Source organism: Alnus glutinosa, chromosome 2, assembly GCF_958979055.1.
Source record: "Alnus glutinosa chromosome 2, dhAlnGlut1.1, whole genome shotgun sequence".
NCBI lineage: Eukaryota > Viridiplantae > Streptophyta > Magnoliopsida > Fagales > Betulaceae > Alnus > Alnus glutinosa.
In genome coordinates this window covers 7,407,610-7,432,847 of record NC_084887.1, presented here as the reverse complement: position 1 = coordinate 7,432,847, position 25,238 = coordinate 7,407,610, and the positions used below count along the sequence as shown (strand labels likewise).

General features: G+C 37.0%; 1 pseudogene; it reads left to right on the top strand.

Moving 5' to 3' along the window:
- The first annotated feature begins 17,259 nt into the window (after positions 1-17,259).
- Positions 17,260-23,673, top strand: LOC133861347 (desmethylxanthohumol 6'-O-methyltransferase-like; annotated as a pseudogene).
- Positions 23,674-25,238: the final 1,565 nt, after the last annotated feature.

The following is a 25,238-nucleotide window of genomic DNA, read 5'->3' as shown; positions in this document are numbered from 1 at the left end:
TCCATGGTGGGATGATAAAATAAGTGATGATAAAGATGTATTTAAAAAGGATTATCTGGTGGATAGTTTTGGCCCCTCAATAATGCCAGAAACGGATGAGAGTGTGGAGGGTGATTGGGAGGATGGGGATGGGGATGGGCATGGAAATGAGGATGGGGATGGTGATAATGGTACTGAAGTAGAGGGTGGGGCTGAGAGTGGGGATTTTTGGGTGATGGTAATGGCGAGAGTGGGCCATCTGGTAACAAAATGACATCATTTGAAGATGTTGAGGTTGATGAAAGAGACTCTGACATTGGTAGAAGTGACATTCTATTGTCACTACTGTTAGTGAAGATGAGGACGGTGGAATTTCATCTCACCATGATGTGGAGTTCTAGGAAATTGACCTAAGCAATCCAAAATTAAAGCTTAAAATGAAGTTCTCTAGCATACAACTTTTTAAAGAAGCTGTTAGGCAGTACAATGTGAGAAAGGGAAAGGACATAAGGTTTGAGAAAAATGAAAAAGAAAAGTGTGTAGCAGTATGTAGAGATCCATCTTGTGAGTATAGAGTGTACGGTAGACAGATGGCGGATGAGGCATCATTTGAATTGAGGTCCTTAAGACCTAAACATACTTGTTCTTGAGTATACAAGAGCTCAATTGTCAATTCGAGGTCGATATTAGATAAACTCTATAATAAGTTTAAAATTGAGTCGGACATGCCACTGCGAGTGATACAAGATGAAGTCAAGAGGAAATGAAATGTTGATGTAAGTAGGAGTCAAATGTATAAAGGTAGGAAAAAGGCAGGGAAGAGGTTGTACGGTAGTTTGGGTGAGCAGTATGGCAGGCTGTGGGATTACTATGAGACTTTAAGGCATACTAATCCAGGAAGCTGTGTAATGATTAAGGTTGAAAAACCAAACCCTGATTTGCCTGCTAAGTTTCATAGACTCTACATGTCTATTGCAGCCAGGAAGAAAGGGTTCTTGGAAGGTTGTAGGCCTGTCATAAGCCTAGACGGATGCTTTTTGAAAGGATCCTACAATGGAATATTTTTGGTTGCGGTTAGTTGAGATGCCAACACACTACAAGAAATTTGCACATTAGCGGCCAACTTTTTAGCGGCGACACCAAAGTCTCCGCTAAAGACACCTCATTAGCGGCGACATTTAGAGGTCGCCGCTAATGAGTGATCTTTAGCGGCGACCAACCTGTCGCCGCTATTGACCCTACAAAATAAAAAATAATAATAATAATAAATCATATTCATTAGCGGTGACTTCTAAAGTCGCCGCTAATGCAAGATTAATAGCGGCGACATTTAAATGTCGCCACTAATAATTGGTCAATAGCGGCGACAATTGGGGTCGCCGCTATTGATCCTACACGATAAATAAAATTGAAAAAAAATAATAAATCATATTCATTAGCGGCGACTCCTAAAGTCGCCGCTAATACTAGATCAATAGCGGCGACATTTAGATGTCGCCGCTAATAATTGGTCAATAGCGGCGACAATTGGGGTCGCCGCTATTGATCCTACACAATAAAAAAAATAGAAAAAAATAATGAATCATATTCATTAGCGGCGACTTCTATAGTCGCCGCTAATGCTAGATCAATAGCGGCGACATTTAGATGTCGCCGCTAATAATTGGTCAATAGCGGTGACAATTGGGGTCGCCGCTATTGATCCTACGCAATAAAAAAAATAGAAAAAAAATAATAAATCATATTCATTAGCGGCGACTTCTAAAGTCACCGCTAATGCTAGATCAATAGCAGCGACATTTAGATGTCGCCGCTAATAATTGGTCAATAGCGGCGACAATTTGGGTCGCCGCTATTGATCCTAAACAATAAAAAAAAAATAGGAAAAAGTACACATAACCCCTTTAAACAACCACCTCATTGTCAATGTACCTTCCAAACTACCAATTGTGTCAATGTCCCCCCCTAAACTACCAAAAAATGTCAATGTCCCCCTAATGACAAAAGTGTCATTCATAAAATTATTAAAATAAAATAAAATTATTAAAAAAAATATAAAATAACAAAAATTTCTTCAAAAAAAAAATTAAAAACTATTTTTTATTTTTTATTTTTTTTTAAAAAAAATAATTTTCAGTTCTTTTTTCTTTAAAAAAAAAATTGTTCTTTTTTGTCTTTTTATTTTAATAATTTTTTTTTTTAATTTGTTTTATTTTTTAAATAAATAAATAAAGTTCTGTTATTTTTTCGTTTTTTTTCTTTAGAAAAAAATTGTTCTTTTTCGTTTTTTAATTTAATAAAAATTTGTTTTTCTTTTTCTTTTTCTTCATTTGTTTTATTTTTTAGTCTTTTAGTTTTAATTTTTTGAATTTATGAGGACATTTTTGTCTTATTCAAAAAAAATTAAGGACATTTTTGTCTTTTTGTTGGTCTTAGGAGTTACATTGACATTTTTTAGTAGTTTAAGGGGGGACATTAACACAATTGGTAGTTTGTGGGGTACATTGACAATTGAGTGGTAGTTTGAGGGGGTTATGTGTATTTTTCCCAAAAAAATAATAATAATGATAGAATAATAAGATCCTTTTGTAGTGATAGTCTGGTCAATCATGATAGAATAATAGGATCGATAGACCATCCGACCTTGTGCATTAGTCTGATCAGATGATCTATCGATCCTATAGATCTATCATGATCGATTGGATGATTTATCGATCCTGTAGATCTATCATGATCGATCGGATGATCTATCGATCCTATTAATCTATCATGATCGATCGGATATTCTACCATGATTGATCAGATGATTTATCAATCCTATTGATCTACCATGATTGATCAGATGATCTATCGATCCTATTGATCTATCATGATCGATCGGATGATTTATCAATCCTATTGATCTATCATGATCAATCGATCCTATTGATCTATCATGATCGATCAGATGATCTACCATGATTGATCGGATAATTTATTGATCACATTGATCTACCATGATTGATCGGATGATCTATTGATTACATTGATCTATCATGATCGATCGGATGATCTACCTTGATTGATCGGATGACGTATTGATCCTATTGATCTATCATGATCGATTGGATGATCTATCATGATCGATTGGATGATCTATCGATCCTATTGATCTATCATGATCAATCAGATGATCTACTATGATTGATCAGATAATCTATCGATCATATTGATCTATCATGATTGATCGGATAATCTATCGATCACATATATCATACCTCGTTCCATCACATAGATTGTATCACGATCGATCACATAGATCGTACCACGTTGCATCACATAGATCGTACAACGATCGACCACATAAATCGTACCACGATCGATCACATGTACAGTACCATGATTGATCACAAACTATCAATTATGTCAATGTTCCTCCTAAAATTATCAAAAAATGTCAATGTTCTCTCATAATGAAAAAGGACACCATTGATAAAATTATTAAAATTAAGAAAAATTGAAAATAACAAAAAATTATAAATAAATAAATAAATAAAAAACTGGTTTTAATTTTTTTTTAATTTTCTGTTTTTTTTAAACAAAAATTTTTTTAATTATTTTTTAATATATATAGATTATTTTTGAATTTATAAGTGATTGGAGCCATTTTGGAAGAAAACGACTCTAAATTTTGGGGTCCTGCAGCAAAAAAATTTCAAATTTTTTGAATTTTAATTTTTTTTAAACAAAAATGTTTTTTTCATTTTATTTTTTTTTTCTTTAATTTGTTTTTTAAAATATATATTTCTTATTTTATTTTTAGATTATTTTTAAATTTATTTTTCTTAAAAATTGGTTCTAAATTTTGGAGTACAGTGCGCGGGACACGAAATTTTCGCGTCCCGCGCGCACAGCCAAAACAAAAAGCAAAGTTTTGAATTTTTTGTTTTTTTCTCCTTTTCACACACTCATAAGTATCTCCTTCACTCTCATCTCTCTTAATCTCTAGAGACAGAATATCTCTTTCTTTACTCTTTCTATTTGATCCGTCTCTCATCTCTCCATAGCTCTCCATGGTTTTCTTTTCTCTCTTTCTTTCTTCTTTCTTGTTCTTCTTCTCCCTTCTTCTTCTCTCTCTCCCGACGACCACCACTGTGCATCTCAAGAGACCCAGCCGTGGGTCTCAAGAGACCCACGTCCTGGGTCTCTCAAGAGACCCAGCGCTGGGTCTCTCAAGAGATCCAGCTGTGGGTCTCTTGAGAGACCCAGCCGTGGGTCTCTTGAGAGATCCAGCCGTGGGTCTCTTGAGAGACCCACATTCTGGGTCTTTTTTTTTTTGTATTTTGAATGCTTAATGCATTTTTTTTGGCCCTTTCTTTTGTATTTGCATGCTTAATGCATTTTTTTTTTTGGCCTTTTTTGTTGGATTCTGTGTTAATTTGAATGTGAATGTTGATTACAATAATAGTAAAAATTAGGACTTTGTTTGGTAATTTTTCATGTTTCTTTGCTTATTATGAAGTCATTCGCAGTCCTCTCAAGAGACCCACGTCCTGGGTCTTTCTTTTGTATTTGCATGCTTAATGCATTTTTTTTTTTGGCCCTTTCTTTTGTATTCGCATGCTTAATGCATTTTTTTTTTTTGGCTTTTTTTGTTGGATTCTGTGTTAATTTGAATGTTAATGTTGATTACAAGAATAGTAACAAGTAAAAATTAGGACTTTGTTTGGTAATTTTTCATGTTTCTTTGCTTATTATGAAGTCATTCGCAGTCCTGGGTCTTTTTGATGGGTCTCTCTTTCTTTCTTTTTTTTCTTTTTTTTTTTTTTAATTTTTTTTATTATCATTAGCGGTGACCCGTATGTCGCCGCTAATAAGTTTTTTTTTTTTTTTTTTTTTTAAAAAAATTTTTTTTCATATCATTAGCGGCGACCCATTTGTCGCCGCTAATAATGTTTTTTTAATTTTTTTCATATCATTAGCGGCGACCCGTATGTCGCCGCTAATGATAGCACATTAGCGGCCACATTTGGTGTCGCCGCTAATGATAGATCATTAGCGGGGACAATAACCTCCATTCTATAATTTTTTTGCGGCGCCAAAAAATATTATTAGCGGCGACATTTGTCGCCGCTATTGAGCGAACATTAGCGGCGACTCTATACGTCGCCGCTATTGATCTTTAGAGGCGGAGTATATGCGGCGACTGCATTAGCGGCCACATGTCGCCGCTATTGATCAATAGCGGCGACAAAAAGACTTTTAGCGGCGACAAAAAGTCGCCGCTAATGATCTTTTTCTTTGTAGTGACAACATGTACCCAATTGCAATTGCCGTTGTAGAATCTGAGACAAAAGATAGTTGGACCTGGTTCCTGGAGTGCCTAGTTTCAGATCTTGGTTCACATGAGAGACACACTTCTCCTACATTCATTTCTGATTGGCACAATGTTAGTTAACTTAGTTACATAGTTTTACATATTATAATTTCTTGATTTTTTTTTTCTACATATAAACTTACCCTTTTGTACATTGGAATGATCCAGGGTCTTGTTCTAAGTTTTGATATTGTTATTCCAGTGGTGGATCACTGAATATGTGTATGGCATTTATATGCCAACTTTCGAGATAATGGGTTTTAGGGGGTGGCTCTGAAGGAATTGTTGTGGAAGGCATCATCCTCTTATACTGATGTCGACTTCAGAATACATATGGAAGAAATTAAGAGAATCAGTCCTGATGCCTTTTACTACCTAGACAAGGTTGACCCCAACGGATGGTCACGAGCATGGTTCGGTGATTCTCCCAAATGTGACCTCCTTGTCAACAATATTTCTGAATGCTTCAACTCATATATCTTAAAGGCTCGTGACAAGCCTATTCTGACAATGCTTGAGATGATTAGGAAGCAGCTCATGAGAAGGTACCAACTTAAAAGAGATGGCATCAGAAAATTGAAAGGTAAGTTGTGCCCTAGAATTGTTGAAAAGCTTGAGGCCGTTTGTAAAGCGGCATCGAACTGCCTTTCCCATTTTTCTGTCGATGGTATGTTTGAAGTGGAGCAAGGAAGTAGACAATATGTTGTGGATATCCGAAATAGGAAATGTAGATGCAGGAAGTGGCAGATGACTGGGATCCCATGTGCACATGCTCATTCTGCCATAACCTTTCATGGACATCACCCGGAGGATTGTGTGGATCCATGTTATAGCATTGAGATGTCAAAAAGGCCTATGCTCCACTCATATATCCAATGCCTAGTGAGGAACAGTCGATACGGACTGTGCATGATTTTTGGATCCACCAAGACCAAGAGTGGTGCTAGGCAGACCTCGAAAGGCCAAAGTAAGAGGTCCTGATGAGTTGATTGTTCCTCAGAATCCTTATAGGATGAGAAAGTTCGAAATGAAGGGTAGATGTGGGCTTTGCAAGGTGGTTGGACACAACACTAGGACCTGTCCAAAGAAGGAGCAAGCATCTAATTAAAGGCATCCCGCAATAGAAGTTTGTTTGCCTACTCCACCCACACCAAGTGTTAGTTTCACTAAGCAAAATGTTTGTATTGTATTTGATATGTTATTTGATTTGCAACTTTATTATTTAATGTGTTATTTAATGTGTTATTGATGTTGGCCTTCAGACCCAAAGCATTGGATGCAGCAGTAGTACAAGGGGAGGTGCACAACCAGCAACCAACAACCAATAGTCGAAAGGGAGGGGCACAACCAGCAACCAACAATCGAAAGGGTGGTGCACAACCAGCAACCAAAAAAGTAAGTGGGATTCAATTTTTGACCTAAAATTCACTTTAATTACTTAGGGATGATAGTGATTAATCAAATGTGTTTTGGTTCTTAGAAGAGTTTAAGGACAATAACTGGTGATATACAGCAACCCACTGCCCCACCTACTGCAACAGTTGAGAGAAATTTGGTACTTATCTTACTTTAGTTTAGTCTTTAAAATGCATCCTATTATTAAGCTTATTTATCAATCTTCTTTGGACTAATCTTATGGCAGGAAAATGATCTTGTTGGACTTAGATTGCCAAGCTAGAACAGGCAACTGACAACACCGAGACCACCACCACCACCACCCAAGAAAGAGTCTGGCAGAATCAATAACATGTTTTGGACAGTTCCAATTAATCCTCAACCTGCTGTTTTGATTGACCTGACTGCTAAGTCTATTGCTGCTGGAGATATAGGAGGGAAAGTAGTTGGATTGACCCCAAGAACCCCACAAGTTACTGACAGTGGTGTAGTGGCAACATCCTCAACAGCGGCCAAAGGAAAAATGATGATACATTCCATTGAAAAAGGATTACATATTATGGAGTCAATGCTGAAAAAGAAAAGGCGAAAATGGAAGCATTGATTTTTTTTTTTACATGCTTTTGTTTTTTGGAATGTAATAATTGGTATGTGACCGGTTTTGTAATGGTTTGTTTTTTGGAATGTAATGTTTTTTGGAAAGTTTGTATGTGACTGGTGTTGGACTTTTGGTTTGTAGGAAGTAATTTATGGACATATTTAGACAAATTTGGATAGACTTGGACAGATTTTGATCATGTAAGTTTGACTTGCAGATTTTGAAATGTTGTTTATGTAGATGGTCATGTATGTTTGGTAAATGCTTGGTTTTGGATGCATGTTGGACAAATTTTTGGGATGGTTTTGGTATGCATGTTGGACAGATTTGGACAGATTTTGGTATGCATGTTTTGGTATGCATGTCTTACAACAATTGGACACTTTTGGTGTTTGATATGCAACTTATTTTACACTTTTGTGGACATATTTGTTTATGTATTTTTGGACAGGTTTTGGTGTGCATGTCTTCAAACAATTGGACACTTTTGGTATGCATGTTTTGGTATGCATGTCTTAAAACAATTGGACACTTTTGGTGTTTGATATGCAACTTTTTTTACACTTTTGTGGACACATTTGTTTATGCATTTTTGGATAGGTTTTGGTATGCATGTCTTCAAACAATTGGACACTTTTGGTGAAATTTATGATACAAAAAATTACATCTACTTTGGTTATTTGTGGACAGATTTGTTTATGAGATTTGGATAGGTTTTGGTATGCATGTATTCAAACAATTGGAAACTTTTGGTGAAATTTATGATACAAAAAATTGCAACTACAAGTGAATATATGTGGATAGATTTGGTTATTTGCTTCCTAATTTAAGCTTTACATCATTTTCATTGTTCCTGGCAGCTGCAGACACTCCAAACCCTAGCATTCTTTTTTCTTATTAGGGTTTTTGAGGGATAGAGGTGTCATTTTGAAAATATGGCCATAAATCCTAGTATTCTTTTCTCCTATCAGGGTTTAGAGGGATAAATGTGTCATTTTTTAAAAGTTGGGACTAACCTAATTTTCTGCTATAAATACCCCATGCTAGGCACCACTTACAACATCCCAACATTATACATAGTAGCTGCAGGGTTCTTTGGCTTTTATTCTTTGTAAGTTTTTATTTTTATGTTTTTAAAAAAATTTAGTATTTTCTTTTTAGTGATGAGTAGCTAATTTTTCAACTAAAGTTAAGGATGAAACCTCACCTTTGATAATACTTTTATTCTTGTTATTTTATCTTATGCAACTCCGATATTATCAATTTATTGTTCAAATCCAATATTCAATTAATTGATTTATGTCTTTTGATTGAATGATTACTTATGAAAAAGTTAGATATTCAATGTCTTTCAACCGATGGATACATCAAATAATTTGATTGAAACAGGATATTCATTGTGATTTGTTTGTCAAAACAGATACAATGGATGATTTGATTTCAATTGGGTATTCGTTGTGATTTGTTATTAAGTTTGATTCATTGAATGATTTAATATAATTTTTATGGAACCTTGAATAATGAATATGTCTAAATTGTTTGTCGGGTGTATGAATAAAATACAAGAATGTGTTATTTGATATGGTGAGGTGGATTCTAAAACCTTAGTATTTTTTCTATTGATTGTTTTTAATCTAGTTTTTATTTAGTTTATTATTTTACATTATAAAATCCCAAAATTCGGAACTAGGTTAAGATAAAATTAGTTTATATAAAAATTAATTTTGCAACGCAATTCCCTGTAGATTCAATTGCGCACTTGCACATACACTATATTGCAAACGATTCGTGCGCTTGCAAGTATTAAAATTTGCACATCAAGTTTTTGACGCCGTTGGCAAGGAATTTTTTGTTTGTGGAAATTGATTTTTGTTTGAATTGATTTTATTTTTCTACTAGTTTAGGTAGATTTTTGTTTTATTTTTCTTCTTGCAATTTTTGTTTCCTTTTATTTTTGCTTTATTGTCTAACCATAAAAAAATAAGAGTGTTTTTGTCATTGTTTTGCAGCTTTAGTGATATAATCCACAGTATTGGTTTCGAGTACACCAATGCAAAGGGCACCACCTGAGGCAGATTAGTAGTTGAAACTTTGTGAAAAAACATTTATTTTTGGTCCATTTTGTGATTTTTTAATTTTTGGTGTAATTGTTTGTGTTTCTGTGTTAATTTTTCTTTTTCTTTTTTATTTTTGGTTATTTTAACTTGGAAAAAAAAAAATTGCTAGTGTGGTCTTGCAGCGTTATCCAAGTGTCTAGGCAAGTTCTGGCTAGGAAAGTCTTGGGATTTAAGAGGTCCGTGTGACCCCCCTCACTTTCCTGGGAATGAACCTGGGCTCTTGGAAAATTTTGTCTATCCCACTTGCATTTTCTTTTAGCAAAAAAAAAAAAAAAAAAGAAAAACTTAGTTCATTTCTTTTGTGGGATATTTGCATGCTATAGGGTGCGAGTGAAGCATGGATTTTTATTTTGATGATTATAGTAATTTTTCTGTACAACATGCGTCACCTAGTAGTAGGACACCTGCTCCAACCAACTACCTTTACAGTTTCAACCCACATGAATCATGTTCATATTGTTCTGATCCTTATCATAGTGCTAGTAATTGTCCATCCTGGGGACAGTTCTATAATTTTTCATATGAGCAAATGAACACAAATTTCTCTATCCCGGGGTTCGATTCAAATTCCAATTTTTACAACCCGGATTGGAGCAACCATTCTGATTTCTCGTGGCAAGTTCAAGCTATGGGAAATTGGGCTCCCCAATTTTAGGAACTGCATCATCCTGAATATTTGCAGTTCACAAACGAAGTCCTTAATCCTCAATCATCATTGGAAGATACGCTGAAGGAATTTATGGAGATAACTGGCCAATCCACCATGCAAGTTCTACAACCAGAGTCGTCATTGGAGGATACGCTGAAGGAATTTATGGAGAAAACTAGCCAAACGATGCAAGAGCTTAAAAATGTCACCATGGTTGATAGCTCAGCCATTCGAGAGATCAAAGATGCCACTATGGCCAACACTTCAGAGATTCAAAGGTTGGAAGGACAACTTAATCATCTGGTTACTGAGTTAAACAGAAAGGAGAAAGAAGAGCTTCAGGGTCAGTTGATGGCTACAGGGCAGTACATGATTGATGAGGATGATTTCAACAATTCTTATCATGAGCATGTCCAAGCCACCGCCACACTTGGGAGTGAGGTAGTTTTTGAGGAAATTATTAATGAGCCAAGTCTGAAAGGTCCTTTTAGAGAGAGCTCTGATCAATTCGAATTCGACCTTGACTTGGTACCTGAGCAAGATGAGGCCTTATTGGATTCTATTCTTGAGATACGACCTGAGAATGGGGAAACGACTGAGATATCATTCCCCACCACATCTTCTTCAGCAGCTGAGAAGGAAGAGAAAGGAGAGCATTTGGAGTGTGTTGAGCACCTGGAGCGCACAGCGCCCCCGCCAAATCCAAATACGTCCAATGACAAAGAAATGAGTACTGAAGCTCATTCCTTCATCACAATCCCTCTTGAGACATTTCGTGAGCCCCAAGCTTCAATTCTTCAATGTCTCAAAGAGAGCCATCTTGTGCCAAAACTGTCAAGGATCCATGCATATAAGGTCAAACATCTAGGAATCGTCGTCCTAAGAAGATCCTTCGAAGCAAGCAAGTTAGCTACATAAGATGGCGAAACATTCCACCAGAAGGATATCAAATTCTTAAGAAGAAAGGGTGGAAGGGATTAGTTGGACATCCATATAATCGGGGAAGGCGCTGTAAATTTTCTTTTCCCTTTTACTTTCTGTACATTTGATTTCTTTCATTTTTCATTTTGTTTCTAACAGCAATTAATCTTTTGATGTTTGTTTCTATGAGAAAATGTTGCTGTTAGTTTTGTTGACAGGTGTGCTCGTGTTTAAGTTTGGGGGACACCCTGGCCTTTTTCACACTATGATATTTCCTTACTCCTGGTAATGTATTTATATACTACACATTGAGGACAATGTGTAATTCAAGTTTGGGGGTATGGAAAAACACTTTGTCTGTTTGTTTGTTTATTTGTCCTTTTGCTCTAGAATTTTTTTTTTCAAAAAATAAAATATTGTGCTAGGTTGTTGATTGAGTATGATTACATCACAATTGGTGATTTGTATGTCATTGGTTGGTTTAACATCTTGAACACTACATGTTATTAGAAATTTGAATCTTTTGACTCATCTGTTGGATTTGAGAGACATCACCTGTTTGAATTGATTTTTATAGGCACATTAGCATAGGGTCTGTGAGGTATGAAATTTGAATTGAGGAATGTGTATCTTGAGGTTTGTAGGTTGATTTCTTGATGAAACCTTGGCTTAAGTTAAAAAATAAAAAAATAAAAAATAATATAATCAGTTTGAGTTCTTATTGAATAATCGGACTTCTTGCCTCACTAAGCATTGAGTGTTCACATAAAAAAATAATAAATTCAATTTGGTTGATTGTATGGCTAGTTTGACTTCGTAACCTTTTTAACTTGAGTAATTAAGCTCTTAGGGATGTTTCTACATCTAGTGTCTTAAAACCATCTGGTTTGGGAGTCACTGGCCCAACACTCATTACATAGGTCAATTAGAAAGCTTAAGGGAGTCAGACAAAACACAACCTAAACAAAAAAAAAAAAAAAAAAAAAAAAAAAAAAAAAAACTTTTTGATTTAAGCCTTGGTTGTTTCATCTGATGAGATTCCTATGAATGTTTGGGTACACAAACTTTGAGAAAAATTGAAACCTCATGATTCTATGTTAATCTTACTTTGCACTTATTGAAGCATGTGTTCTCTCAATTTTCCAGCTACGAGTTAATTGATTTTTGACATCCTGATGATGTGATGTTCATTTTGTTAATCCTACTCATGATACCATATGTTTTGTGTGGAAATCTTTGCTTGACAACAATAGAGTGCTTTAAAATGTTTGTGGGGAGCAGTGATTGGGAGGGGACCCCTAGCCGGCCCCCTTCCCCCCATTTTTAATAAACAAAACAAATATATTCAAAAAGTGAATTGTTTTATTGTTTTCTTTTTTCTTTTTCAATAAAGATGATTTGTTTATTGAAAAGGGGGGGAAGGGGGCCGGCTAGGGGTCCCCTCCCAATCACTGCTCGTTTGTGGGTACCATTCCTGGCAAACCCTCACGAGACTTGACTCGTCCACTAGGGAGTCCTAAGAATTTAAAAGACTTGTTGCATACGCTAAATGCAATCGTCTCTCCCACGACAGTGGACTTATGTTTCTTACTTTGATTTTATTTTACATTTTGTTTTGTTAAGGGACTAGCAAAATGTAAGTTTGGGGGTATTTGATGAGTGCCAAATATTATATATTTGGACCCCTTAATTTACATTTGCTAAACCTTTAGCTTTGTTATTTTTTAATGTTTTTGGTAAGTTTTTGTATTTTGGTATTTTGCAGATCATGGAGAGAAAACGGTAGTTTTAAAGTGAAAAAAAATGCAAACTTTGGAAGTCAAAATCGGATTGGATTAAATTTCAAGTTCTGTACAAGTCATAGTATTTTGATCATAACTTTCACCTCAAGTATCATATTGAAGTGCAATTAATGGCGTTGGAAAGTTAATTCAAAATTCTACAAATCATTGTGAAATAGAATTTTCCTAATTCGAATGTCTGTTATGTCATAAATGCCCCACAATATAAAAACGCGAATTTCATTGTTCCTGGTGGCTGCAGACACTCCAAACCCTAGCATTCTTTTTTCTTATTAGGGTTTTTGAGGGGTAAATGTGCCATTTTGAAAATATGGCCCTAGAACCTAGCGTTATTTTCTCCTATCAGGATTTAGAGGGGTAGAGGTGTCATTTTGTAAAAGTTTGGTTTAACCTAATTTTCTGCTATAAATACCCCATGCTAAGCATTACTTACAACATCCCAACATTGTACATAGCAGCTGCTGGGTTCTTTGGCTTTTTATTCTTTGTAAGGTTTTATTTTTATGTTTTTAATAAAATTTAGTATTTTCTTTTTATTGATGAGTAGCTAATTTTTCAACTAAGGTTGAGGATGAAACCTCACCTTTGATAATACTTTTATTCTTGTTTTTTTTTATCTTATGCAACTCCAATATTTATCAAATTATTGTTCAAGTCCAATATTCAATTAATTGATTTATGTCTTTTGATTGAATGATTATTTATGAAAAAGTTAGATATTCAATGTGTTTCAACCGATGGATATATCAAATGATTTGGTTGAAAGAGGATATCCATTGTGATTTGTTTGTCAAAACAGATATATTAGATGATTTGATTTCAATTGGGTATTCGTTGTAATGTGCTATTAAGTTGGATTCATTGAATGATTTAATATAATTTTTATGGAACCTTGAACAATGAATATGTCTTAATTGTTTATCGGGTGTATAAATAAAATACAAGAATGTGTTATTTGATATGGTGAGGTGGATTCTAAAACCTTAGTGTTTTTTTTTATTGATTGTTTTTAATCCAGTTTTTATTTTGTTTATTATTTTACATTATAAAATCCCAAAATTCAGAACTAGGTTAAGATAAAATTAGTTTATATAGAAATTAATTTTTATAACACAATTTCCTATGGATTCGACCTCGCACTTGCACATACACTATATTGCAAACGATTCGTGCGCTTACGAGTATTAAAATGTGCACATCAGTGACCTATCATTTGGGTCCCTTATGTCATTCCTAAACATGCTTTCTTGATGTGGTTGGCTGTGAGGAATAGGCTCACTACAAGAGATAGTGATGAGTGTCAAATATTGAATATTTAAACCCCCTAATTTACATTAGTTAATTCTTTAGCTGTGTCTTAATCTAATGTTTTGTTTTAGATTTGTGTTTTTAATGTTTTGTAGGTTGCTAAAGGAAAACGACAACTTTAAGGTGAAAAATGAAAAGTTTGGAAGAAAACACACTTTGAGAAGACGTAGATGATATGATTATGTTTAACCAAATCAATGAAATGATTAAATCGAAATTTCTCTAATTGGAGTCAAAATCATATTGGATTAAATTTCAGATTCTGAACATGTCATAGTATTTTAGCCATAACTTTCCATTCAACTATCGGATTAAGTTGAAACCAGTGGCATTAAAAATCAAACTCAAAATAATACAAATCATTGTGAAATAGGATTTTCCTAATTCGGACATCAGCTATGCCAAAAGTGTTCTGCAATATAAGAACGCAAATTTGGACGAATCCTATTCCGATTTGTACTATTATTGCTTCCAAATTTGAATAGGAGATTGAAGTACGATTTTTTCTGGGATTTCTAGGGTTTCTAGTGTTTGTTTTCTCCCTATAAATAGACTACTAAGCCTCAAGAAAAAGGAGAGAGGGAAGCTAGAGATCTAAAATATTTTTTTTTTTAGTTTAGTTTTTCTTTAGGTTAGGTTTTATTTTTCATAATCATGTGTAGTTAATTTCTTAACTAAGGTTGAGGATAAAGCCTCACCGATAAAGAACAACAATACTTTCATGTAAGTCTTTATTATCCGATTTTATTTGGTTTAATTTTTCCAATGTTTTACTTCTTTTCAATGTGCGGAATGATTCTTGAATATCTTTTGTGATTCAAAAATACATTTGATAATTTGAGATAATTTTACATAATTGATTGCTTGATTTTTATTTATAAAACAATTGGATATCCCTTGTGATTTATCCTACAGATACACTACGGATACAATTGATGTTTTGATTTAAATTGAATATCTTGTTGTGATTTACGAATACACTTGATGATTTGATTTAAATTGGATTTCTTTTGTGATTTGTATAAAAAATGGATACATGAGATGATTTTGATTAAATATTTTAAGCATAATGAAACATACGTAAGATTTAATAGTGAGAACTTGAGATTAATATTGATGAATATGGAGTATGTTGTTATGATTCGGTGGGTGCGGATTCCAAAATCTTAGTACCTTTTGTTTTGTTTTATTTTATTTTATTTATATTTTCTTTTATTCACTAAAATCAAACCCTTTTTTGGAACGAGGTTAGGATTGATTAATTGAGTCATAAATTTTGTTTTCATAAACACAATTCCCTTTGGGATCGACCTCGCATTTGCAATCCATTAACTGCAAACGATTCGTACACTTACGAATACAATTAAAATTCACATCAAGACTTACGGCTTGGGGTTGTATAGGTGATATTCAGTGTGTTTATCGCAGACATGGGATAGAGAGTCAAGATTATTTGTTCTTCAGATTGCAGCTTTAGCTCCTGGATTTGGCAGAATTGCATGTAGAGATGTAAGAGATTGTGGGGTGTTTTATGCAGATTAGCTTTGAGTTCTGCTGTGTATCATTTGTGGAGAGCTAGAAATGAGATTAGGCATCATGGTAGACCAAAAGCTGAGTAACAGTTGCTTCGATTGATTTATTGGGAAATTCAATCCCGTATTTCTGGCAAGGGCAAATTCACGAAGATCAGAGAAAATGTTGCCCTCTGTTTAAACTGGAACATTGCTTTTTCTATTGTGGTTTAAGTGTTGTGTTGTTTTGTTGGTTGTGAGCGTTGATTGCTCTGTTTTGTTTGTTTTGGTTTTGTTGGAAACCTTTCGACTGTAAGGTGTTGTTTTCTTGGTATTAATAACATTCACTTATTCATATAAAAAAAAAAAATGGAAAAAAAAAAGAAGAAAAAGATAGAAGGGAGAGATTATTTTAGTTTCATTTTAGATATAATTGTACGTGCATAACAAATTGATTCTTCGTAAATTTTATTGGAAGTCTCAACTTTATTATTATTATTATTATAAAAAAACCTAATATTTTTCATTGCCTAAAAGCAATATTAATGGATCTTGCAAATCTTGTTGATGTGATCGATAACAATGAAGCCATAATACATTTTTGAATGCTTGTGGCCGTAGACGGTACGTAGTGCATGAATGAAGTAACGAAGATTTTGTCAATATTCTGAAAAGGCTGAGAGGAAATGCGGGAAACAAACAGTAACTGCTATTATTTGGTAAGGCTGTCATTGTTGATGTTGTCTTAAAGCAAGACATGCGGTACTGCTAATTAACAGATCGAGGTGACTCTATATATTAAGATTCCTTTCAATTTGGTAAGAGCTGCGGGTTCAACGTGCATCATGAAGAATCAATCATATTCATCTTCCATTAATAATGTGTGGATGCCTAGAAAAACAAAAATAGATAACGTACGTCCATCGATCACTTCTATGCTAACTTTTAATTTGCTGGACCAAACAATAATAAACGTTATAAACGGAGTACGCCAAATAATTGTAATAATTAGAGGATCTCTTATAATCTCTACTCCCTATAATTAATTGAGAAAAATAATTGTCCTAATTAGAGGCCTCTCTTGCTTAGCTCGTTAAAAGCCATTTTGTTCAAGCAAGAAGCAATATGATATGTTTGGTAAAGAGTTTTGTTATGATCAGGTTTTTGTTTGAATAGTAATAAGAAGTGATTGATTTGATTTAAATTAAATAAGATTTGAGTTTTTTATAAGTGAAAAGAGAAGAAAGTTGTTTGGTAATAATATTAAGGGTTAAATATATATATGTTTTTGCCCCATGTAGTTTAATAACTTTATTTTTTGTCTTTTGTGTTCATTTTGTATCGTAGATGGTACTTCGTTTATGGTTAAAGACGAAGATGGTACCTCCGTCCGAACTTCTGTTCAAAAATTGACTGAAGTTCACGTCAACCCTCTAAGAAACTGACACGTGTTCTACGCTTAATTAAAAATTAACAAAAATCTAAAAACTTAAAATTAAAAATTAAAAAAAAAAAAGGATTTAAAAGATTAAAAAAAAAATGACAAAAAAAAATAAGGATGGTTTGACTACCCCGAAGATAAAATGGAGCATGGCTTGCAACCTAGAAGAGGGTGAAGCAGAGATTTCTCGCGTGTGTAGCGGAGACGCGGGCGGCGCAGAGGGTTCATGTTGTTAGGGGTGAGGGTAGTGGTGGACGCAATACGAAAGAGCGTGAGCGTGAAAAATTTGTCCTAGCTAGTTCGAGTAGCCCCAACCCGAGGAGCCATCTAAGGTTAACACCAACTCCAAAGACAATGTCGCAAGTGTCGATTACACTTCAGTAGACGATCGGCGCCTCTCCCAATTCCCGCTACCAGCGCGACCACGAGTGCAAGCGAGGTTCGATTAGGAGAAATCCTGTTTTATGTATTTATATTTTTCCAAACGATTGTACTATTTTAAATATATTGATTTATGGGTATGTATAACTGGATTGAATTTTTGGATGGTGGTATTTGATTATTGCAGCGGTTCTGTGGACAGAGGAGGAGCACAAGCTGTTACTGTTGGGATTGCAAAAGGTAGGGAAAGGAGACCGGAGAGGAATATCGAGAAACTTCGTTAAGACTCACACGCTAACGCAGGTCGCAAGCCATGCTCCGAAGTACTTTCTCCGCCGCTCCAACCTCATAAAAAAGGAGTGGCTCCTCTTTCTTATCTTTTTTCAATTTTTTTTTTTTTTTTAAGTTTTCGTTATTTAATTTTTTTTTTTTTTAATTAGGCATAACACACGTGTCAAATCCTTAGAGGGTTGACGTGGACTTCCGTCAATTTTTAGACGAAGGTACCATCTTCGTTTTTAGCCATAAACGAGATACTATCTACAATACCAAATAAACCATAGGGGGCAAAAAATAAAACCTTAAACCACATGGAGTTGAAAGTATTTAACCCTAATATTAAAAAAATAATTACGTTCCAACACTTGTTCCGACATATATATATAGATCGAGATCCCTACTTAGTAGGTGAGCCTATCAAAGAATCCAATATCCATTACATGAGATTTGTGGGTTATGCCCTTTAATTTAATGAAGTATATGGATAACGTTGTTCACATGTATGTGTAATTAAATTAATATGCCCTACTAGCCTCCCCCTTAGAAAAGTGGGATTGCATAAAGGTTGACCGAAAATTATGGGCATGACTATTTTTAAAACTCTAATTAGATATGGATGAATCCAATATCCATTACATGTGATTTGTGGGTCATGCCCTTTAATTTAATGAAGTAGACAACCCTGTTCACCATGCCCTACTGACCTGTCCCTTAGAAAAGTGGGGTTACTTGCTAACCAATCACTGCTTTTAGTCTTTATGTACAGGTAACTTTAACCTCATGCATGTGTGTGTGAGAGTGAGAGATCAGAGAGAAAATGGAACCAAAAGAAACTCTGGCATTTGTACAAGGCCAAGCTGAAATTTGGCAACACATGTTGTGCTTTGTGGATTCTATGGCATTGAAATGTGCCGTGGAGCTCCGCCTTGCTGACATTATACACTCTCATGGTGGCCCGATTTCTTTGCGCCAAATAGCCTCTGGTATTGATTCCTCATCTCCTGATAGCACGTATCATGAGATCACTAGTTTGCAAAAACATCTTCACCGAGCATGATCCACTGGAGAGTGGGGGGGAGACAATCTACGGGTTGAACCAGGCGTCAAGATGGCTTTTGCATGATGCTGAGCTGAGTCTAGTACCAATGGTGTTAATGGAGAACCATTCGTGGCTATTGGCACTGTCAATGATCTCCTCTCTCACCACAACCACGTGACTGAATCTCACAGAAAATCACCTCCTGAAAAACCTCCAATCAACAAGCAGCTGATTTCCAAGACTTGCTGACTTTAAGGAAGCTGCAAATTTTCAGAACACTCTCCTCTAGAAACTGCTACCAACAGAAAACATGGGGCATGCTCTGCCTCCAGATTTTCTGCATTTCCACTCTTGTAGTTAACGTGCTTTAGCTTTCTAGCTACCTTAAGTATTAGTCTCCTTATTTAGTTTTACCTCATGTACAAACATTCTCTATAAATAGTGTACTGAATGAAATGATAAGTAAGACAATTTGCAATCAATTCTATCAGTGTCTTCAAATTCTATATGGTATCAGAGCTTCACTGACTAACGTCCTCTTTCAATTTTTTTTTTTTTCCAAATGGCCATCTCCAATTTGTTCTGTATCTGGTTTCAAGTACTATGTGTCTTTCCTTGATGATTTTAGTAGATACACCTAGCTTTTTCCAATTGCTTGTAAAAGTGATGTCTCTACTATTTTCAATCAATTTAAGCTTTATGTTGAACGCTATTTCTCTTGTTCCATTAAATCTGTACTGTCTGATTGGGGTGGCGAATATCGCTCCCTTTCCAAAATTCTCCAACACTATGGCATCACTCATCGCCTTTCTTGCCCCCACACTCACCAACAAAATGGTGCTATTGAACGTAAACACCGTCACATTGTGGAAACCGGTCTTGCCTTATTATCCTTTGCTAGCGTTCCTCGTCAATATTGGGATGATGCCTTTGTCACTGCATGCTACTTAATAAATCGCATGCCCACTCCTCTGTTAAAAAATCAATCTCCTTTTGAACTCCTCTTTAAAACTCCACCAGATTATAAAATTCTCTGCATTTTTGATTGTGCTTGTTGGCCTCATCTCCGGCCCTACAACTCTAACAAACTGCAACCTAGCTCTCTTCAGTGTGTTTTTCTAGGCTACAGCTTACGTCACAAGGGATACAAGTGTCTCCATCTCCCCACAGGTCGTGTTTACTTCTCACGTGATGTCCTCTTTCAAGAAGACATTTTTCCATTTGCTACTACCCCCTCTCACTCCTCCCCACCTACTGTCAATTCCCCTCCAACACATCCACGTGAACCTCCTATCATTCTCCCTCCCACAGCACCAACACATCCACGTGCTACTGTCCAGCCTGTCTCAAGTGCAGCTCCTCACACTCCATGTGTCATCCAACCCCCCTCTCCATTTCATGCTCCTCCTCACACCAACACCTCCTTATCTTGAGCCATGCACAGTTCATCCCCTTCCCTTTCTCACGTTCCTTCCCTCCCAACTATTCCTAACTCTCCCTCACCAGTAGCCCCTTCTCCTTCCAACACTGTCTACCCACCTGGTGCTCCCAATCTCCAAGTTTCTCACCATCCTATGACCACACAGTCCAAACACAATATCTCCAAGCCAACCCTTCTTCCAAATGGCCAACTCAAATATCCTCTTCCTCATGCCTTGTTCACCACTACTGACCTGGATGATCTTGAACCTACATGTTATTCTACAGCAATCAAGCACCCAAGATGGCGTGAAGCAATGAATGCCGATTTTGATGCTTTGCTAAAAAATCAGACATGGCAACTTGATTATGGTGAGACTTATAGTCCTGTGGTTAAACCCACAACGGTACGCATTGTTTTATCTCTTGCTATTTCTACTGGATAGGCTATACGCCAAATTGACATCAACAATCCATTCTTACATGGCACCCTATCTGAAGAGGTTTTCATGTCTCAGCCTTCGGGATTTTCTCATCCACAATTTCCCCACCACATATGCAAGTTACATAAAGCTCTTTATGGGCTCAAACAAGCCCCTAGGGCCTGGTTCTCTCGCTTGAGCAGCAAACTTCTTGCTCTTGGTTTTCGTGGTGCAAAAACAGATTCCTCCTTATTTATATTCAAATCTCCTGAGTTCACCATGTTTATCTTAATTTATGTAGATGATATTATAATCACATGTTCGAAGGCCTCTGCTATTGATGACTTGTTGTCTCTTCTTCAATCTGATTTCTCCATCAAGGATCTTGGTCTATTAAATTTTTTTCTAGGCATTGAAGTGGTCGACACACCTGATGGTTCTCTATTATCCCAAAAACGCTACATTCTGGACATTCCCGCCGCACCAACATGGTTGCTGCTAAACCAGTTTCGTCTCCAATGTCTACTGTTACTAACCTCTCTGCCTTTGAAGGTGCTTTCTTTGATGATCCTACCTTATACAGGAGCACTGTGGGTGCCTTACAATACCTCTGTACCACCCGTCCTGATATCTCATTCACAGTGAACAAGCTCTCTCAGTTTCTGCACCAAATGACTATCCTCCATTGGCAATCCATCAAGGGCCTTCTCCAATATCTCAAGCAAACTATCAACTTTCGTCTTCAAATTCACCGGTCTTCCTCTACCACTCTTCAAGCTTTCACTGACGCGGACTGGGTGGGCAGCCCCGATGACCGCCGTTCCACAGGTGGCTACTGTATCTTCCTTGGTCAAAATCCAATTTCTTGGAGCTGTCGCAAACAAGGTACCGTCGCTCGTTCCAGCACTGAGGCTGAATACAAAGCCCTCGCCAATGCTGTCGCTGAAATTACATGGCTTCGGTCTCTTCTCCATGAACTTGGCATTTCTGCTCCTAAACCGCCAATCCTTTGGTGTGACAATATTGGTGCCATGTATTTATCTTCCAACCCTGTCTTCCACACTCGTACCAAGCACGTGGAGATTGATTTCCACTTTGTTCGCGATATGGTTGCATCTAAAACTCTTGACATTCGTTTTTTGTCCAGCCGTGATCAAATTGCAGACATCTTCACCAAACCCCTATCCATCGCTCATTTTGCCTCTCTTCGTAGCAAGCTCAACGTCCTGCCTTTACCGTTGACCTTGAGGGGGCATGTCAATGATCTCCTCTCTCACCACAACCACGTGACTGAATCTCACAGAAAATCACCTCCTGAAAAACCTCCAATCAACAAGCAGCTGATTTCCAAAACTTGCTGACTTTAAGGAAGCTGCAGATTTTCAGGACACTCTCCTCCAGAAATTGCTACCAACAGAAAACATGGGGCATGCTCTGCCTCCAGATTTTCTGCATTTCCACTCTTGTAGTTAACGTGCTTTAGCTTTCTAGCTACCTTACGTATTAGTCTCCTTATTTAGTTTTACCTCATGTACAAACCTTCTCTATAAATAGGGTACTGAATGAAATGCTAAGTAAGACAATTTGCAATCAATTCTATCAGTGTCTTCAAATTCTATAGGCACCGTGGCATTGCCTTGGCCAATGTGTCAAAGAAGGGGGCATTGCGTTCCAAAAGGCCCATGGCTGTGAGATTTGGGACTTTGCATCAAAAAATACTGAGTTCAACAACATCTTCAATGATGCCATGGCGTATACGGCCAAGATCGTGGTAGGGGTGGTCCTGGAGGAATACAAAGATGGGTTTGCTTGCGTGGGATCATTGGTGAATGTAGGAGGTGGGGCGGGAGGGATGATGGCTGAGATTGTTAAAGCACATCCACATATCAAAAGTATTAACTTTGATCTGCCACATGTTGTGGCCACAGCACAAGTGCGCGAGGGGGTCTCCCATGTTGGAGGTGACATGTTTGACGCCATTCCTAATGCTGATGCAGTTTTCATGAAGGTATGTATTCAGTAGTCCATTAGGTTCCACTTTCTTTTCTTTCTTTATTCTTTACCCCCTTCTGGGTCTACTATTGAAGTTTTAGTGCCTTTTTCCACTATAATTGGTAATCCATTAAACCAGAATCAACTACTATAAATATTCTGGAAAATGCTCGAGCACTACAACTTATTTTACTACCTTTTTTTTTTTTTTTTTTACAAACTTACGTGGCAATATTTGAAAAGATTAAGCAGTAAAACTTGACACGTAAATTTTGTTATTAAGTGGATAATGTTGTAATTAAGTAGAGGTGGCAATTCGTGTTTGTCTTTGGAGTTTGGGTCGTGTCGATACATGTATATATGTAAGACTATATAGATTCTGTTTTTTTTTTTTTTAAAAAAAAAAAAAAAAAATATGTAGGTTAATCCTAACATGACCCATTTAATTAAATGATCATACTCGTCAACCCTAATTTCTCAATTTCATGTCGGGTTCACGGATCGTCTCAAAAATTGACAGTCCTAATTAATTATAAGTGCCACGTGAACATGAACTGTCATGTCAATTTGTAAGAAACTTTTAATAAAATTAAGTTGCAATACAACTCACAGTCCTAAAACATTATTGGAATTGTTTATTATTGATACACGCTTCAGTTTATAATACCATGCTTCTTGTTGATAGCTTACTAGTAAAATATTTGATCACCTGGAATAAAAAAATCGGTGCAGTGGGTACTACACGATTGGAGTGACGAACATTGCATGAAGATTTTAAAGAATTGCAGAAAAGCAATACCAGAGAAGAGTGGAAAGCTTATTATTGTAGATATTGTTCTTGAGAAAGATGGCAATGATTTGTTTGATGAGACCCACATGGCATTCGATTTGTTGATGATGGCACACGGCACTGGTGGAAAGGAGAGGACTGAGCTTGAATGGCAGAAACTACTGGTGGAAGCAGGCTTCGGTCGCTACAAAATCATCAAAATTCTAACTATAGCGTCCATTATTGAGGCCTATCCCTAGTGATCGAGAGTGGCATGCAATTGCTGTTGTGAATATCATGCCATCGCCACTGTACACCTGGTTGATTACTAGCTTGAAATATGCCTGGTTTTATTGTAAACGAACAAACCCAATAAATAAATAAATAAATAAAACAGATGGAATGAAAATAAAAGGCAACTACGTTAATATATAATTGGGTTTAATTTATATGGGATTAAATCTCAACTTAGCCAAAACCCAATTGTCATCCTTTCCTTTTTCTTTCTTTTATTTTTAACTTAGTATTATGTTTGGCCAATGCCGCTTGTTTAAGATTATCCCGTGATCAATATGCTCCAATGATTGATCCAACCCCATGGCCGGCCACCCCGAGAGGTTGGGGGTGGCCTACGAGCTAACCCCCAAAGGTGGTTGACAGATTTGATTTCCCACTCTCAATTAGTGTTCCGGGTGATGTTCCATTTTCTTTGTGGATTATAGGCTGAAAATTCAGATGAGCGATTCTGAAATCAGTTAAAATTTTGTACATTTGAAAAGTTGACTTTTTAGAGAGCCCCTTTTGTCAGGTCATGGCAAAAACCAAGGGTTTTCTGCCCACCAATGACATATTGACACATCATCTCAAAACAAAAAACCTCAAAAAACTAGATTGTTGTTGAAACATCGGATCTGGACCACGCTGAGAACCCCCCTGCCCAAATCCGCACCACCACAGCCAGGCCGGACGCCGCCGGCACCGCCCAGGCCAGACCACTCTCTTACTGGACCACGCTGCCACCGACTGGGTCGAACACGCCGCCACGGCTAGGCCAACCCCAACTCCTCCGACGTGGGTCTGGACACTTCCAGCAACGTCCCGGTCGGAAAACGCCACCAATGCCCGTGCCGGACCACACCGTCCAGGTCGAAAACTGCCACTGTCCGGGTCGGAAGACGCCGTCACAGCCAGGCCAAAACCAACGGTGAGTGACGCCCAGATAGAAGGGTTGGCCCGAAGGCCACCCCAGGTTTGGACCAACCCCATACCCCGGGGATGGCCGCTTTGCCGCCCCATGGACCGGGGGTACCCACGCGGCCACCCCCAATGGCCGGGGGTGGCCATCGGGCTAGCCCTAGATGGATCTAGGGTTGGCCCGAAGGCCACCCCCATACCCCAGGGATGGCCGCGCGACCGCCCCATGGACCAGGGGTAGCCGCGCGGTGCGGCCACCCCCGGCCAACTCTAGGTCCAAGAAGAGCCGATCCTTCCCGTCCAGGGACTACCCACCTCGTTCGGCTCCGTTGCATTGTCGTCTTCTCCTTCGAGTTCCGACGCCGTGGAGTTGCCGATCTCGGGGTCCGGCATGGCCGTATGGGGCAGTGGTTGGGAGGAGGATTTTTGGTTTTGTTTTTTTTTTCTTTTTCTTTCTAAAGACCGAAAGAGTGAAGGAAGGAGGATGATTCGGTGTTGTGCCAACACTGAATTTTTTTGTGTTTTTTTTGTTCCTTGCTGATCTGTCAACTTTTTATTGGTGGGTAGAAATGTGTTGGTTTCTGCTGGCACCGAATTGAAGTTATTCTCTTTCAAAAAACAAATGGCACGAGATTAACTTATATTTATATAATATTATGACTACTT